Consider the following 19,770-nt stretch of genomic DNA (forward strand, 5'->3'; position numbering starts at 1 on the left):
TCCTACCATCTGCCTCACGACAGCTGCCCAGACAAACTTACGTATTCTCCAGAGCATCTCTACTGTCATCCCCCCTCCAATGCCTGCCACGTGCATGCCATTATGTCTACCTTTCTCCAACTTCTTTTTTTATTTATTTATTTATTTATTTATTTATTGGCTGTGTTGGGTCTTCGTTTCTGTGCGAGGGCTTTCTCTAGTTGTGGCAAGCAGGGGCCACTCTTCATCGCGGTGCGCGGGCCTCTCACTATCGCGGCCTCTCTTGTTGCGGAGCACAGGCTCCAGACGCGCAGGCTCAGTAATTGTGGCTCACGGGCCCAGTTGCTCCGCGGCATATGGGATCCTCCCAGACCAGGGCTCGAACCCGTGTCCCCTGCACTGGCAGGCGGACTCTCAACCACTGCACCACCAGGGAAGCCCTCTCCAACTTCTTTAGGACCTTGTTATCCTCTAAGAGTGCTGTGTCTTTTCCCCCTAGACTAGCTGAATGCTGACACCCGTTATCAATTCCTATACATCTCTCCCTATTCTACCACCAAGTCTTGTCACATATACACACACATCCACAAACATTAAAAATATATCTCTCTATAATAGCCATCCTAGCAGGTGTGAGGTGATAGCTCACTGTGGTTTTGATTTGCATTTTCTTGATGAATAGTGATGTTGAGCACCTTTTCATATACCAGTTGGCCATATGTGTATCTTCTTTGGTGAAATGTCTGTTCAGGTCCTTTGCCCACTTTTTTAATCAGATTATTTGTTGTTTTTGCTATTGAATTATAGGAGCTCCTTATATATTTTGGATATTAAAACATGAACTGTTTATGAGATACATGGTCTGCAAATATTTTCTCCCTTTCCATAGATTGCCTTTTCATTGGTGAGGATGTGAAGAAAAGGGAACCCGTTACACTGTTAATTTACATCAATTAAAATTAATTTTAAATTAATTACAATTAATTTACATTAAATGATGCAGGTACTATGGAAACCAATATGGATGTTCCTCAAAAAATTAAAAATACAATCACCATTTGATTCAGCAATCCCACTTCTGGGTATATATCCAAAGGAATTTAAATCATGATCTTGAAGAGTTATCTACACTCTCATCTTCATTGCAACATTATTCACAATAGCCAAGATATGGAAGCAACCTAAATGTCTATTGATAGCTAAATGGATAAAGAAAATGTGGGGAATATACATATATATCCAATGGAATGCTACTGAGCCTTACAAAAGTAAGAAACCCTGTCGTTTGCAACAACATGGATGAACCTAGAGAACATTATGCTAAGTGGAATAAGCCAAACTCAGAAACACAAATAACTGCCATGATCTCACTTATAAGTGAAATCTAAGTCAAACACATAGACGCAGAGAGTAGGATGGTAGGTAGTTGCCAGGAGCTAGGTGAGAGGTGGAAATGGGGAGGTGTTGGTCAAAGGGTACAAAGTTTGTTATACAAGATAAATAAGTTCTGGAGATCTCATATACAAATAAGGCCTATAACTAACAATACCATATTGTATACCTAAAATTTTGGTAAAAGGGTAGACCTTAGGTTCAGTGATCTTATCACAAAGAGAAAAAAACCAAACAAAGAAACAAAAAACCAAAGGAGGCAGGAGGGAACTTTTGGAGGTAATGGATAAGTTTATGGCATTGATGGTGATGATGGTTGCACAAGTGTATATTTGACTCCAAATACATCAAGTTGTAGATATTAATTACCTTCAGCTCTTTGTAAAATAAACAAAAATTTTAAAAAAAGCTGTCAGTTCAGTGTGATCACATTTCAGAAATTTTAGCCTCCCCCCCTAAGGAAAAGGAAATTCTTCTGTGACTAGGGAAAAACCTAACCACAATGTCAGGCATTGCATTGCCTGAATAAAAATTGCAATCAAGTTACCAGCTAGCGCTGCAGTCACGTGAAGTGTTGGCTGGGCTGGAGGATTCACTACAGTGCTCTCTCCTGTGGCTGTCAGCAGGAGGCTTCAATTTCTCACCTCCTGCGCCTTTCCACCACCCTGCTTCTCACAACATGACAGCTCTGTTTCCCCAGAGTGAAAGATCCGAGAGAGAGAGAAGGGGTGCCTAGGAGGAAGTGCAGTGTCTTTTATAACCTAATCATGAAAGTAAGATACCATTACTATCACTGTGAATAGCAAGAGACAGAGATCACTGGGGCCATCTTGTAGGCTGGCACCACTGGGAAGACTTAACAGTGCTTTTCCTTTCTTTAGGCTACAGACCTCCCTCTCACCTCAGCTCAGGGTAAGTGAGCCAGTGGAAGGAAGACAGGAAGCTTACTTTTATTTTTCTCAAAACTGGCGAGTCTGTCAACCCTGTGTTATTTCTCCCTCAATTAAAAAAAAAAAACAATGGCTTTTGGTTCTCAACTTAAAACTGGAAAATAATGTTTACATCTTAAACTCCCCTCCTTCAGGTCCTGACCCATAATGATAATGATACCTACTTTCAAGAATTATTGTAAGGATTAAGTATATTACATATGATAAGAGTGCTCAAAAACTGTTCCCCTTTACTCTTTTTCTTCTATGTGAAATGAAAGAAAAGGAGGGAGGGAGGAAACCATTAAGTGTTCCTAGATATAGACAAAGATTTTTTTAAATGAAGCTTTTAAAAGTAAACAAAACAGTGTTGTAATGTGGTTGTATCTTGTTTGTATTCTTGCAAGGAGGGATGATTATTGCTGGAGAAGGTGTAAAAACTACCTGAGAAAGAAAATTTTTTTTTAACAGGAAGCATCTTTCATTTTTCTGAAGGAACCTGGAAATGAGGGGTCTGTATATAGGGTATGGACTGCTGTCATTCCTTGGAGATAAACCTAGGATGTGGCTGTTTTATCAGAATCCAGAACACCTGCCACGGAGAGCAATGTGAAGATTTTTACACTTGTCCTCACATAAGGGGGGGAAAAGTGATGCCATTGAGGTAATCACCGGAAATACTCACCAAAGAGAATACAGCAGGTGACAGAAGATGTCGCCACAGGCTTTGGATTCTCTGGGGTCACAGCACTTAGACTACTGGACCATGATCTTCAGCAATCGGATTTCTAGTCTCCAAATCATGTCTTTAAGGACCATGCAAATTACCAGTCGAGGACTTCAAATTTAAATTGTTGCCCTCTTTAATTTTAAGTGAAACCTTAAGTACATCATGCTTTCCATAGTAGTCATCTTGTGTTTATTCAAAAAAAATTTATGACTATCTTAGGAATTGTTTTCCTTATTTGCCCATGTCATTAGTCAGAGAATATTAGGAACAATTGAAAAACATGTTTCAGTACTACCTTACTTGAAATTGACCACTGTTTTTAGTACTGCTGTAAGTTTTATTCCCTACAAAACAGGAATATTGATCAATTCTACTTTGTCTGATTCCCATAAAAATTTTGCTGGTTTTATAATTACATATTCTCCCTTGGAAGGTATATTTCTGAAAGGGGGAAACTTCCATTTTGATGAAACACCAAAAATTAATAAATCCTCCACTTAAATTTTAGATATGTATTTATTGGAAGAATTTTTCTAGAATAGTTTTTGGTCTCTATATTCAAACAGTATTTCTCCTCCACTAACCTCATATTTCCAGTGCTGAGGGGTGTAGATAGTTTGTTTTCTCTGTAGGATCTCTGGTCCTGATGCATTCTCTCATAATACCAGAGGGCCATCAGAGAATTCCCAGAAGTCATTCCTCTACAGGCACAGCAACCAATAATGTAACTGTCCATGGAAGTGACTGCAAACTACATAAATCTATCCTATTTGATACAAAATAAATGTAATGGATGCAACTCAACTTCCATTTAGCTGGACCCTCAAAATGCCCTCAACAACTCGAGTCACATGAAAAGAATAAAAAGAAGTCAGGGTTGAAAGAGAGTAAAATAAAGTTAAAGGATTAAAACTTAAAAAAAATTTTTTAAATACTCAATTCAGTTTAAACACATAACTAGATCCCTTCCAGGCATAAATCCTCCTCTGGGCACTTGTAATAATTACTTTTCAATGTAAAGTTTTTATTGAAGATAACTTTCCTTCCCCTCAAATTATAAGTATATGTTTTGATAAAGTTTTTTTTTTTAATTAATTAATTTATTTATTTATTTTTGGTTGCGTTGGGTCTCCGTTTCTGTGCGAGGGCTTTCTCTAGTTGCGGCGAGCGGGGGCCACTCTTCATCGCGGTGCGCGGGCCTTTCACTGTCGCAGCCTCTCTTGTTGCGGAGCACAGGCTCCAGACGCGCAGGCTCAGTAGTCGTGGCTCATGGGCCTAGTTGCTCCGCGGCATGTGGGATCTTCCCGGACCAGGGATCGAACCCGTGTCCCCTGCAGTGGCAGGCAGATTCTCAACCACTGCGCCACCAGGGAAGCCCCTTTGATAAAGTTTCGTGTGTACACACTCTTGTTACTAGTACTCAGATAAAAAAAACAGAACATAATCAGTGCCCCAGAAGGCCTCTTGTGCCTTCTCCCATCACTATCCCTCACAGGGTTAACTGCTATCTGACTTCTAAAATCACAGATTAGGTTTACCTGGTTTTGAACTTTATATAAATAGATTCATACAGTATGTACTCCTCTGTCTGATTTCTTTAGTTCAATATCATTTGTGAAATTCACTTTCATTGTTGCATATTATAGTTCCTTCATTTTCATTGCTGTATAACCTTTAATCGTGCGAATATGCCACAATTTATATACTTGTTCTATGATTGATAGGCATTTTGGAAGATTCCAGTTGAGTGTATTACTAATAGTGCTGCTGTGAATATTATTTTTTATGTCTTTGTGTGTAGAATGAAGTTCTGATAGTTATACATCTAGAGTGATAATTGCTGGCTCATAGAGTATTGTTGTTCAGCTTCAGAAGATACTGCCAAAAACTTTCCCAAAATGTTGTACTAATTTACACATATCTTGGCTGAAACTTGGTGATATCTGTCTTTTTCATTTTAGACATTCTGTAAGGTTTATTTATAGTAATACCAAAATGTTATAATTGGCATTTCAGTGATTACCAATGAAGTTTACCAACTTTTCATATGATTATTGGCCTTTTGGATATCCTCTTTTATAAAGTATCTACTTAAGTCTTCTGGCTATTTTTTCTATTTGTCATTGTCATATATTCATTACAGTGCTTTATATCTTATGGCTGTGCTTAGATTGGCTGCATCTTTTAAAGAAATATCTAAATGAAATAAGTGTAGAAATTTTAAGTGCATGTGTGAAATGTTATGACTTAGATGGAAAGCAAGTGACTATGTTTAGTACTATCACCTAGGAGATCATTTGCATTCTCATATCTTTTAAGAACTATTTTTTTCTCGTTCTTATTTGTAATCATTTAACAAATATAGGTTATAAAAGATTATATATAATGCTCTATAAAGACCTTACTCCAATTAGAATATTGGGGGTTGTAAGCTTTTATTTTCTAAATTCTCAAATGCTTTGAAAGGAGCTTATTGTGAACGCACTTTTTTAAGCAGGAAGTAATTTTTTTTTAAATTATGGTCTTTTTACTCTACCCACAATTCTTAATGGGTTTACTTTATTTGGTCAGATCTGACAGAAATTTTCAGCATGATATTTGCAATGTCCATTATGTTTACAAATTCAGTAAAATTCTAAAACTAAAACACATTCCAGATTTCATTATGAGTTTTCCTTCACGCTCTTTATAAGAGCTCTAATATTTGTCCAGTGTATTAGAATGTTTTCTGTCATAGTGCTAACAAAATTAATATTGCCAGAGTGTTAATATTTCTCAAGTTTCTCACTTTCATTATGTTTCTCCTTTCTTCTAAATACTTACTCTGCACTACTCAAAAATATTCATTCCGTTAATTAAGTCACTAGACATAATCAGAAGTGAAAGAAGATATATTAAATACACTTGTCTTAGGGTAGAATAATTCAAACAAGCTCTCCTCAAAAGCACAGTATGAGCAGAGTATGGGAGAAAAAGATACACTTGTTTACAGCCCTGGTCTCCTAAAAACTATGAAAGCAAAAAATTGTCAAGGTTTTGCCATAAATGATGAATCATCAACAATATTGTTATTTTGTTTTCACAAATTTAAAATTCACACACATTAGTCATATCCAAAGATCTCAAAGATAATTTCCAGCTGGATATAATGAAACCCATGTTAAGAATATTAATCAACTTAAAGCCAAGATTCTGGGAATAATTTCTTTTATGCAGAAAGTTGCATTGCTGGTTTCTCCTCTTATATTAATATCAATAGTTTTATACAAAGCAGGAACTTAAAAAAAAAAAGAGAGAGCAAAGACTACAGGTGATATAAAGATGTGATGATTGCAGTTAATTTTTGTCTCCTGTCTGAGCACTGGAAAAAAGACACCTCCTAGAACTGAAAATTGTTAACATTTAGATTACATATTCCTTCTTTTTAAGCTCATCTATAAGATGGTCAAAAGCAAGAGGCTTTTGTTAACACTACAGGTTGGATTGTCTTAGGCTTTGAAAATGTGATTTAAATAGAGAAGGAATCATTATGGATGAGCATATTGGATTTTGCAAGTATTTGACTGTTTTGGTACTTCAAGCCTGAATGTTTTCCAACTCTCTGTACCATAGATGCTTCCCACACACTGAAATGTCTTACTGTTGTATTCAGAGTGAAGGAAACCAGGCAAGGAAGTCTATCTTCCAAAGAGAGTCCCTCTATATATAACATTCATTTAGCTGTCAAAACAGAAAAAGGCTGCCTGACAAATGTCTAAATATCAGAGTGTTCATGTAGGCTCATTGTCTGAGGTTTGTGTTTTAAATTTACATTTAAACATGTTTATTATATTTATTGCTCATATAAAGATTTTCCCATTTTAGTTTTAAATGATGTGTGTACTATTTTTTTGCAGTTATGAAAAGTCACATTTTATGTGGTAAAGATGAATTAGCTGTCTTTAGTAGAGTTTTATATATCAGGAGGCAGAAAAATAGATGAAAAACAGTTTTTATATTATTTGACTCATAGCCTTTAGTAAGACTTCATAAAAAATACAAATATGGCACAATATTGTTTCTTTTTTCCAGATTATTATCACAAATAGAACCGTTAAAGGTCTATGTATCTTCCTCTGCTCCAAATAAAATTAAGTATTGTACTTTTAAGTCTATAAACTTTGCTTGGAATAGAATTGGGGCTTAAAAGATATGCTAGAATCTTCTGAAGGCTTCAGGTGCATTCAAATTCTGCACATATACAAACTCAGGGAAAAACGTATGATAAGCAAAGTTAGGTTTTGGAGTCCTGTTATCTCTCTTTCTGTGCCTTTTTCATTTCTCTTCTAGGGTCTCTTCCTTCTGGATGCCCAATAATCCATTCCCATGTTAGTTGCTTTCTTCCTTGAAGGAAAGCTTTATGATTGATCAATTCTTTCAAATAAAGATATAATGATTTTTTTTTTCCATCTTGAAGATTCCGTGTGCTATTTGGATTTAAATAAAATTTTCTGGAGAATGTGTGCTTAACCCAAAGAAGTACAGTTTTAATGTCTGGATTCTGATGTCCTCTTTGTCTTCTCACTTTATCTTTATTTTTTGGGCTGGCCAGGTCCTGGGGCCTAGGAAACCTTCCAGAGTGGTCTCTAGCTTTGGAGGCAGGGGGTGCTCCTGAAGAGGAAGGGGCTGTGACTGAGGCAGTGGATGCTGCTCTCTGGATTCCAATGTCCTTCCTTCCTTCTTTCCTTCCTTCCTAAGACAGAGCAAATTGGGCTCTTGGGTGGCCTAGGGGTATAGAGTGTAGGTTAAAGGATCTTAGTGAAGGCTAAGTTGAAAGCATAAAACACAAATAAGGCAAGAACTTGATTGAGTGGTGATAGCTCAGGCTCTGAACAAAAAAAGTAATAAAAGAGGGAGGCTTGGAGCTTGTGTACAGTTTTAAGGCACAGTTTCCGAGAAGACTTCAAAGACTGGAGTCAAACAGTGAACACTGTAGATAGAGTTCTCTGGTCCCGAGGCTAGTAGCATCTGGAAAGAATCCATTGTTACATTGTCCTAACCAAGTGCTTTAGAGATTGGCACAGAATTCAAACGACACAAAGCTCTTAGTCCTGACCCACATAGTGTGAACAGCTTCTCCTTATAGCTTTTAAAGATCCTGACTATATTTGGTTCTTCTGGAAATGGAACCTATCTGGGGCACAGGGCAACACTGAGGAGATGCTAAAAAGTTCTCCTAATTTTTCCCATATCTGCCAGGGATGGTCAAGGGACCTAATCAGAGAACCCTTGAAAATCACAGGTACCTTTCCATTTAAAGTACCTGTTACTGAACGTAAATTCGTGTGCCTGACGCACAGTGAGGCCAAACAAAAATGTCAGTTTGGAGCAGAGAAAGGTTTATTGCAGGGCCATGCAAGGAGACAGGTGGCTCATGCCCAAAATACCCGGAACTCCCCGAAGGGTTTCAGCAAAGCATTTTTAAAAGCCAGGTGAGGGGGGAAGGAGTGGCCCAGAGTATGTGATCAGCTCACACACAATTCTCTGATTGGTTGATGGTGAGGTAACAGGGCAGTTAATATTATCAATCCTTAGGAGCCCGTAGGTCTGGGGGTTCATGATCATCAAGTAGTTAATTTCTTCCATTTGGTGGTGGATTTAGCATCTGTAAAACAACTCAGGAAGTGTGCAGATACTATTACCTACGTACTTCAGAGAGGAGCTACAGCAGACGATACGGGGGAGGTATCTGTCCTGGGAAGGCCTCATAGGGTCCTGCTAGGTTACACATCCATGTTTCCTTGGTGCAACTTACTTATTGATTAGTTTGTTCATTCATTTATACATTGAAGTAAAATTTATTTTACTTGTACCCTAGGAGATGGGATTCAGTGTTCAAGAAGATAAACAAGGTCCCTGTTCTCATAGAAGGATCTGGACAATGAATGAGTAAGTAACTTATACCACTCAATTCTCACTTTTAATGAAAAGTCCTTATTTCAACAGATTTGTTTATTGATAATGAAGGACCTAAGATTTGTGAAAGGGCATATCCAAAATAATTTATTCATAAATATTCAATAATATCTTATAACTGACAATACTAGATACATCAAAAATTATAGAGAATGCTCAATAAATGCATGCAGCTTTAGAAGGGGTCAAAGGAAATCATCTTTAGATTACCCATCCTTTGTCTAATGCAATCAGATATAATATTTAGGAATTTGTATCTGTATGTAGGTACCTGAGTTAAGAATTCAAGAGTAAAGGAGACAACTTGACTCTTTTATCAATTTGCATTTTTATCAAGACCACTTATTATGTGGAGATTTTATCTTTTCATGTCATTGCATTTAAAAATAAAAGGTTATTGTAAAATCTGGCATCATAAGGCACGTATCAAAGTATCTTCAAGGAAACTCCAAGTCATTTGTGAATCAAAGCAGGTCTTTTCATAAGTATGGTGGCAACTCGTGGCAGTATTGAATTTTAATGCAGAGTACTTTCCTATCTTATCAGAAAGGTGGGATTCTTTAAGAAAAAGAAAGCTACTCTAAATATCAATACATGACATGATTATGTGATTAGGCCTTAGACACTGACATCTTTAAACCATGTTCTAGCTAGGTAAAGTTCGTTGTGTACTGAGCATACACTATGTTCATTGTGTGGCAATGTAATACATAGATGGATAAGATATGAATCATACACTTAAGAAGGCTTTAACAAGGTTTATATTGGCTTCCTTCATTCCAGATAAGTTGATATAAGCATTCCGACCTTCCATATTACCATACTTGTCATAGTGCCTTGCTTCTATGATCTTGCTTAGCCAGTATTTTTGATTGAGTGGAAAGTGAGTGTAGGGAGTGATGATACAGTCATAACTTAATGGGCTAGTTCTTCCTCAGGAGGAAGATACTAATATATGCTCTTTGAGACAGATGGAGATGATATACTGTACCCTCAAGCCCTCTACCATTTCAGCCAAGTTTTCATCTCTGGAGGAAGAATTCTAGGACAGGCATAACAGCCTGAACGGTCTCACTGCAAGTCGCTAGATAAAGTGCTTGTGCCATCTCTTCCAAGAGCCTCTAATGATTTTTCTGCAAAGGCACCTCCATTGCATCATTGCCAGATGGAAAGTTTACTCGTGGCTCCTCTCCAGTTTGAGCCAGGCCATGCTTCCTCTGAGGGCCATACGGTTCAGGCTAGCTGGTTAATTAACAAGCTCTTAACAAACACCTACTCTGTGTGTAGCACTGTGCAGTTCTGCTCTCTACCTATGCAAAACCTACTCACACATCACAGCTCAGCTCCAGGCTCTGCTCCTTTGCCTCCTCTACTGATTCTAACCTATGTTGATAAACCCTGTGGGAATGATCATCTGAACCATTTGGCATTTTAATATTTGTTTATCATTGGATTTTTTGTTGATATCTAAGTGTACACTTTAATTTCTAAGCACAACCGTAAGCACAAAGACTTTATTTTTCTATTGTTACTTATTATAGTTGAAGATTACTTTGTGACTAATTTATTGTTTCTTAAAATACTGTTTCCCAAAAGTGTTTCAGGAAATGCTAGTCCTTAAAAAAATTCTGGGAAAAAGGGCAGGTGGTGGTGTGAGATGGTCGAATAGGTTTGTGAAAAGCTGTACACCATTTCTTCCCTCTTAAAAATACATTGAAGACAATTCAAACTTTGCAAATTCATGTGTTAAACATAAAATTTTAACTCTGTTTTCCCTAAATTTAACCAATTCCTTGTTTAATGTGATCAGATATAATCTTCAGGAATTACGTCTTTATTTAGATATCTGAAGTAAGAATTCACTATTAGAGATAGAAATTTAAACTTGGTGTGGTTTGTTTTTCTGGTAACAATAAGATACCTTTTACCTTTTCGTAGGGGTATATTTTCAAACAAAATCCCCTCCCCTGTCCTTTTACTGAACACCATTTAACATCCCTCAAAAACAGCACTCTACAGAATAATTTTGGGGGAATACATTTTTGCATTGTAGGCAATAGTTACTGCTAGTGGTGTAATCAAAGTAGATGCTACATCTGAGAGGTAGCATCTGTTTGGCTCATGGCTGTGGTGAGGAATATCCTAGATGTCCAGGAACTTTGTACAGGCAGGCGTTAAGTTCTCTTACTTAGCCTTTGAAGCTGTGATATAAGTGATACAAGAAAAACAGGTGTAACATCTATCACCCTAGTGGTAGCAAGGTCCATTCAGTTAATCAGATTATCTCTGTCACTAAACAGAGAAGGACTGTCATTTGGTCAAAACTGTCTAAAGCTCAGCTCCTATGCTAGAGTCTTCCAATAAGCTCAGGAGACATTAAACCAGACAGTTTCCTTGTCATCAGACGTGAAACTACAAGGAAGTCCATAGCATTATTTAGTTGCACGGGGTACATTTTATGAAATACTGTGCCTGAAAAGTCAGAAGGAGGAAAATCACTCCAACAGAAGTAGTGTTTCTATGTTTTCTAACATAGGAAGTGTTGTTTTCTAAGTTTTCAGATAAATGGCTACAGAGTTTAGGAAAATGTTCAGGAATTGATGCTATGTCTTATTTTTGGCAATGTCAGTTAGAGATTTTTGCCAGGTTTCTCCATTGTAAAATTTCAAATTTTTCTTTTGAAAGTAGTAAATATGTTGTAGAGAGATACTTTGAGACTATGCAAATATTTTGTTTCTCATCATACTTTCACCCAGTAATTTTAGCATTAATTGATGACTCCTGCCTACAGTACCTATTACTAAAATGTTCACCAAATGGTAACTTTCTATCATTCCTCCTACATTTATTAATTGCAATCCTAGTATAAGGAAGAGCTACCCCTTTTACCCCATTTATTTGTTTATGTATTTAATTACTTATTTATATCAATATAGACTCATGGAGATTTATTTTATTTGATGTGCTATTATCCATTGCTTATTACTGTTTAGTTTTTTCCTTAAATTGTCTCAGCTTTAGCTCTTGGAAACATCTTTAAGTTGGCTTCTGTGACCTTCATCCTTTTTTTGTTTTAACACTTCCTTACTTTTCAGAACTCTAAGATATTCCAAGCTCATCTTGGACTTCCTCAGTAATTTTCCAGCCCTAGAATCAGTAATTTTTCAAGTGTTTTTGTTTCTTTTGGAGAATTGTTTATAGAAACCAAGATCTAGGCATAGAGTACATAACATTGCTGTTATGCCATCTCAGTGAATACAGCTAGAAAATATTTGTATGTATAGTAACCCACGTATATACACATCTACATCTATTTCCTAACAATTCACATTATTTCTAATAAAATCCATCAGTTCCAACTGATATTTCCAATTCCAATCTAACATCACCTAGTTCATTCTAGCCTTCTCCTTTCCTTATTTGTAACTCCTTTCTCTGATAGTGAGAAACCTGTGTCTCATTACCCACAATCCATTACTATCAGATACACTGACATATGATAGTCGCAGAATTGCTAATTCATACTCCAGTGAAATCAAATTTACCAACAGAAGCATTATATTTGTGTATAGTTCTTTTTTTCCTTAGGCTTACAGTATCTTGTGAAAATACTTTTATTTTTTTTATGGAGTTACTTAGTCTATTTTTCTCTGACCCCTGCAGTGGACTATTTATTCATTTGTAATAGGATTAAGTTTATTTGTTATTTTTGTATTCCACTTTCAGTCCTTCCCCTATATCCAGTTTGAATTTAATTATTTATTGCTTCTGTTTATGAAATATTGCTATGATTCTAAGATGCAGAACTATACATAAAGGTACACTCAAAGAAGTTTCTCTTCCTCTCCTTTTCTGATCCACTCCCGTTCTCATTCCCCCATCCTTTCCACTCTATTCCCACCACCCCAGAGGTAACCCATCTCATTTGTTTCTGAATTTTTTTACCTGAATTACTTTTTGCACTAATGAGCAGATATATTGATATTTTCTTACTTTATGAAAGGCTGTATGCTATATTCTTTTGTACTTGCCTTTTGCACTTAAAAATCCATCCTGAAAATTACTCCATGTCAGTAATAGAGATCTTCCTTATTCATTCTTACAGCTGTATATGGAGCACCTAACATTTTTAAGGGTCTGTACATACAAACTGATGAGAACGACTAATTGTATTCATTGATTGTGATGACTACTTATATTCAAATCAAAATAAAGTACCTCATGACTTGCCGCCTGAATTTTTATCTCCTCCCTGGCTTCATGAATCAGGAAACATACATGTGTCTAACTTAATTTCATGCACATGCTCTGGCTGGTGCTTATCACTCTCTTCCTTCCTGTTTCTTCTTGCTCAAGTTGGCTTTTGCTTCATCTTGTGGTTTCATGTTTGAAATGAGTCATTAGTTTCTGGTTCTCGCATTCTCTGTCTTGCCTCCAGGCACCTTACATCAATATCGGTTCTACCTTGGCAACACCACAACTCCTGGCCTGTGTGTCAGTTTCACTGTAAACTCCCCTGGTCATGGTGGTCTTGCTTTATAACCAGACCTAGTCTAGCTGAGTCTAATCCAGCTAACTCTACTCCAGATTTTTCTTTTGTCTCTGACTTCTCTGCGGCCCTCACTCACTCTTAGGCAAAATACCTGGGATACTGTCCAGTTTTCAGAATAAGGCTTGGCTTTAAATTTTAGCACTTTTTTTTTTTTTTTTGAAAGAGGCTTACTTCTTTTTACTATATCTTTGCAATGCTTTTGCTCTATTCATTTAGGACACTGTTAAACAGTTCCCTGATGAAATTCGTCCATTATGGTAAATGTTTTCACTTCATGGAAACCTACTGAAATGGAAAGTATTTTGAAAATAAAGGAAACCTATTTTTGAAGACTATGCATGACCAGATTTAGCAAATGTTGATAGCTTGGAAATTCCTGATACTTTAAAGGAAGAGGGGAAAAAAAATACAGTTCTGTGCTAGAAAGTTCTTAGTCTGCACATGTAACTTTATTTTTATAGATGTAGTGATTAAAATCTTGATTAATTGTTCCAGGAAGTCTAACTAATAAAAAACAAACTTTCCGATTATCCAAATAAGTGCACACACAAATCAAAATGCAGGAATGATATCTCTATGTTTAACTCTCTTCTCACTAAAATGTTGTGAGATTCTGTTCATTCCCTTTTTCTGTTGATACACATAACAGTTTAGACATCTGGATTTGAGCTATATGAAAAGCAGGGGACAGCCATTAGAAGGAATAAGTAGAAAACATGTGCAGTGAATATTTGTGATAAAACAAGCCATTTCATTATCCACATGCAGTTGGAGACTTTTTTCTACTTTCTCATCTTTGGCAGAAATCAATTTAACTCTCTTTCACATCAATAGAACATCTCCTAGATGAACCCCTGAGGTGGGTCTATAAAGGGTATCTGATTTTTTCATTAATGCAAAGCTATTAAAGCCATAAATAGGGCTTAACAGCATTCAACATTCATTGCAGAAGGGCTCCTCTAGCAAAGTTGTATACAGAAAAAAAGAACAATTTCCTATAAACTCTGGCATTTAAAGGTGGGAAGTGATCTGAAAATTGTACGATGGAAATGTAGGTTCTAAGGATGAAAATAGGACAATAGTGGTCAGATCTGAAGAATTCACTTTTTTTTCCAGATCAGGTTTAATTTTGCTTACACTATAAATGGATACACACATACTTGATACTCTAAAAATACACTGTGTATATTTACTTGCCACAGATGTCTGATGAGTCACTGTACAATATGTTTGGGATAGGTGAAAATGATTTGAACATCTAATGGAATAGCAACTAAATATAGTATTTTAAAATAAATTACAGAGGTTAAACATCCTGAGACATTTTAAGGTTAGCTCTGCCTAATTGATAAACAGGGTATTCATTTGTCTTTTTTCTCTGCATTTCTCATTTTTTGAGATCAGATAGCTTGTTCTACCAAATAATTTCTGAGATATCCCATCTTCTTTCTAAATGCTCCTTTTTTTTTGAGACGAAGAGTTAAGAGTAGTAACTGAGGTTAGTGTGAAATGTCTAGGTTAACATATTAACTAACTAATAAAACCTAGACATTATGTTAGGTGTTGGAAATATAATAGTAAAAAAACATGGGCCTTGCCCTCACAGAGCCTATAGCCTATTATAGTCCAAGTAAGAACATATATATATATATATATATATATATATATATATATATATATATATATATATATATATGTGCAGGTTGTTAAAGAGCTATGAGGGGCAGCAGTAGGATGCCAAGAAGATAACGAGTGGGTGAAGTGATCAACTCCTATAGGTAGGTAGTCATGAAAGAGTTCCCTCCTGAAGTTTGAAGAGAAAACCATATGAAAGCTAGCAGAAGAATACTCTAGATAGAGAAAGGAGCTTGTCATGTCCAGGGATCTGAAAAGAGGCCAACGTAGCTAGAGTACAGTGCAGAGAAGTTCAGATAGGAAACAAAAAAATGGAAGTTGAGAAATTGGAGTTTTCAGTGACGAAGCTGTATGGCAAAAGCAGATGGCATCCGGAGGGATGGGGATTGGTAGTCAGAGGTAGAAAGAGGAAAGTTTAAACTTTCAGATGTATAGCAGCTCTAGATGATTGCAAAGTTTGCAGTGTTACCTAACAGACCTGGGGGATGAAGTGGCAACATTGTGAGAGTTATCGAATGAAAAGATGTCAAGGAATGTTAAGAGAAGGCTGTTAAAGGGTCCTCATGGTCTTTGAGACCAAGCTAAGTATTATAGAAAGCAAGACTCTTTTAACATATGGGAAGTATACGTTTTGTTATTATGCTAAATTCAAATCTCTATGACTAGAACATCTTTACTAGTTTCTAAATGAGCAAAACTTATTCAAAACATTAAGGATGTTCAGTTTTCTTCACGTACATATGGGATAGTGAGAAATTTGTTGTACTTTGACTGAAACTGTCATTTTTACATTCAGCAACCAATTGTCTGTATTGTAGCAGAAACAAAAAATCCAGTCATTAAAATAATCAGAGGCAGTGATTCTCAAACTTGCCTGAGTGTAAGAATCACCTAGGATGCTTGTGAAAAGTGAAAACTCCTGGGTCTAATCCCAGATTTACTGACTCACAATCTTCTGGAACAGTGTTTGGAAATTTTCATTTTTAATAAGTACCCTAAATAATTCTTAAGATCAGGAAAGACTGGGAAAAGCTGCTGTAGTGGAAATACAACATACTATGAATGAGGAAATATGAATTCTAGGCCCATTTCTCTGCTAACCAGCTTTTGATCCAATTACTTAATCTTTCTTGGTCCTCAGTTTCCTTTTCTACAAAATGATTATTTTGAGGCTCATCCATAAAAATTTCCTAGCATCAGCACTTCCATCTATGGTCTGTGTAGGAAATTTTCCATATACATTAAGTTAATAGTTTAAGTCTTGTAACTTCAGGGAACATTTAAGAAAACAGCAAATTACAAGTGATTTGCTAAAGATTCCATGAAATTAATAAGAAGGCATTTTTCTTATTTTCTGGTAGTTTCAAGGACTGGCCACTTTACCATATCTTTGTGGAAATAATCTAAGAGATTTTCTGGCTCTCTTCTTTTGAATCTCCTTAAAAGTTTCCACTGAAATAGCTAATCAAAAGAAAAAACAACTCAGTAAAAATTAACAGTCTTAAACCCAAAATATATTTATTAAAATAACTATTCTTATAGTCAGAGGAAACCATGACAGACAGCAAAAGAAATATAATTTTTAACAATAATGTTTTATATTAAAACATGTTTTATGTTTTAGATTTAAAAGGCATGTGTACCACTAGTAATATAATATAATATAGCTCCTTAGATGTCTAGTACAGTGTTTTTAAAGCTGTGGGTTGCAGTGTATTAGTGGATAGGAACCAAAAATGCTTTTGCAGAATAAATTGAACACAATAAAAAAATCAAACACATATAGTAGGTTAAGTATTATTTTGTGAACGTTCTTCTTCAGGTATATACTCATATATATAGACATATTTTTGTATATATGCATATCTATAAACACATGAGATTTTATACAAAATGAATTTCTCGCTGTGGTCATACATATATAATATGCATTATTTACTGCTATATTACAAATAATTATTAGTTTTGGATATTAACTTAGGCCTGTGAATACTATGCCTGAAAACATGAGGGAAAAAATATATCTCAGGCTCCAGTGAAATGTGAGCACGAACTCAGTGAGCTCTGACACCACACAGTTAGTGTTCTGTCTCCAGATATCCAGGTACAAAGACCCAATAACACTGATGCTTGGCACCAGAATCTAAATGAAGCACAGTGTTATAAGGGAAAGTCAACCCTGTTCAAAATCATACTCAACGCTCTTTACTACCTACCTCATAGGTAGATTGAAATGTCAGTGTCCATTATTTGCTGTGAACTTCTTGAGATCAGAGACCCTGGCTTCTGTTCAAGACAAAATCAGTTTATTTTCATTGGTATGGGGAAAACCTGAGGATTTCAACTGGATTTACTAATTTTCTTTCAATAAGTAGTGATATTTTAAAAAGAAGAATTGACCATAGCTCCTTAATTTGGCATATACAAGTGTTTATGACTTTGAGGAATATATTTAGATGAAAAATGATTTGGCTTCCTTGCATGTCTTTTCCTTGAACCTGATACATACAGGCCTATGTCAGGTCCAGAACACATGACAAAAAAGCAAGTTGTTGGGCCTCCAGTGACAACATGGAATTTGAAGTTCTAAGAACTAGATGTTCATTGAAAAATTGAACTGCAACTTGCCAAGGTCAGAGAGTGACATTTTCATAAATTAATGCTATCAGAAGCTGCTGGAATTTTCACAATTGTCTTATTTGAAACCAGCAGACATTTCAGTAGAGGTCATGCTGATTATGCTGGGGGTAAATCTGAAGACTTTCAATGCATGTAAGAATTTTATCTGAATACATAGTGATAAAACTCAAATATAGATCTATATTTATGCTTCAGAAAAACCCTATATTTGTATGCTTAGTGCCTCTTCAGTTGCTCTAAAATATGTTTCTCTTTTTACGTACTTAAACTTACATATTGCTTTTGGTAGTTTTTATCTAGAAGTAACAAAAATCTTAAACTATATAAGTTTCAGTTTGATAGACATAGATTTGAATTGCAACTAGACAATGGAATAAGAAATGATAAAACTACAGTGAGGAAGTGACAGAGGCTAACAGAAAGAGAAGGAGAACTAATTTTCCACTTACTTTGACTATGTAATAATTTCTGAACAGTTCATACCTGGGTGAACCATGAACACAGGAATTGATTGGGAATGATTAAATATTTATTTCGCGTTTTTCATTTGCCATTAGGTCATTAGGTATAGGTCATACATGAAGAATATTCTGAAACTGTAATAAGGATTATGATTCTAAATATTCTATTAAACATTTCGTTATGTTAAAAAAATATATGGGAAACCAGGACAACTCCTCTGGGACATGCGATGAAACCTCAAAGTGGGAAATAAGAATAGGAAATCTTAATATGCCTGTAATTTTTCTAATCATGTCTTTATCTACCGGAACTCATATTATCTCACTTACCTCACTTCCCTCCCCTTTAAACCTTTGCAAGATGGGTTTTAAAGGAAGTGATCAGTTCCAGTTCATCATCCCTGAATGGAGTTGAAGTTTCACTGGCAAGAAGGATCTAGGGTAGTAGTTTCCAGCCTTTCTAGCAGCAAACCTACTGCCCATTTCCCTGAAATACAAAACAATAATGGGAACAAGAAGTTAGAATTTCACTTACTGACAGTGTAAGATTCCGCGGGAGCAGAGATCAGTGCCTGCTGACCTGGCAGAGGACAGACTGCCTGTGGGTTGCTCCCAGCCCTGCCCCATCCCTGGCCAGGGAGCCTCAGAGTGGTTTGCACAAGGACCCTCAGCCCTGCTGGAGGCCATGAACGTGTCTTTCACTTTCTTAGGGAGTAGCACTATCTGTACACTAAAATAGAAAACAGCAGACTGAGATGATAACCATCAAACTGTCACAAAGTAATTTAAATTAAATTTAAAAATATGCAGACAAACAAATCAGACAGCACATTCCCTGGGAATGGAATGTAAAGCACATTTGCACTTGCAGATACTCGCCATTTAGTCCTGTTAGCAAGTATGTCTGTCCTAGCCTTCATTCTGTGGACTTCAATTACTATATTTTTCTAAATATGAATAGTCTTTTTCCTTAAGTCACATTCTGATGGATAGGTCTGTTTTGACACCCCTTCGTCTCATCTCTAGACAGATGCCTCTTGCTTGTGAGGTGGTGGGAAAAAAATTTTTTTTTGCAAGTCAGTGCTGTTAAAGCAGACAGGGCTCCTTCTCTCTTGGACTCTCCCCTGAAACCTCTAAATCTCTAAGCAACAATAGGCTCAGTTGACAGTCCTGATCTGAGATGTTTAAGAGGATTTTAGAAAAGATTTGGCTTTTGTTTGTTGTTTGTTGATATCTGGAATAACGGGAGAGTATTATTTCTAGTCTTTCAAACAAAAGCTTTCAGCTTGCTTTGAGAGTTAGGACTGGTGATTGGGATGCTTCCATCTCATCCCACTCATTGGATCATCACTAATGTTACACTGCAGAGCTGGCCAAATGGTGGTATATTTCTCAGTAGCAAGTAAATAAAGGGAAGTAAATGACCAATAATTTATTCTACACTTGTTATAAGTAACTCAAATTACCTAGAAGAAACGATTGTGTCTCTATTATTAC

General features: G+C 36.2%; 1 protein-coding gene and 1 long non-coding RNA gene across 3 annotated transcripts in view; one reads left to right on the forward strand and one right to left on the reverse strand.

Annotated features, from left to right (window-relative positions):
* LOC309632767 (uncharacterized protein) overlaps nt 1-19,770 on the forward strand; it is a 1,168,925-nt gene that overhangs the window by 870,937 nt on the left and 278,218 nt on the right. For both annotated transcript variants that reach the window (XR_014247049.1, XM_082400626.1), the window contains one exon: nt 8,888-8,958. The gene's annotated coding sequence lies outside the window, so the exon portion shown is untranslated. The remainder of the gene's footprint in view (nt 1-8,887; nt 8,959-19,770) is intronic.
* Nucleotides 1-19,770, reverse strand: part of LOC309632783 — a 664,345-nt gene that overhangs the window by 375,807 nt on the left and 268,768 nt on the right. The gene's annotated exons all lie outside the window — the stretch shown is intronic.

This window comes from Balaenoptera borealis, assembly GCF_965194805.1.
Source record: "Balaenoptera borealis genome assembly, chromosome: 8".
NCBI classification, from domain to species: Eukaryota; Metazoa; Chordata; class Mammalia; order Artiodactyla; family Balaenopteridae; genus Balaenoptera; species Balaenoptera borealis.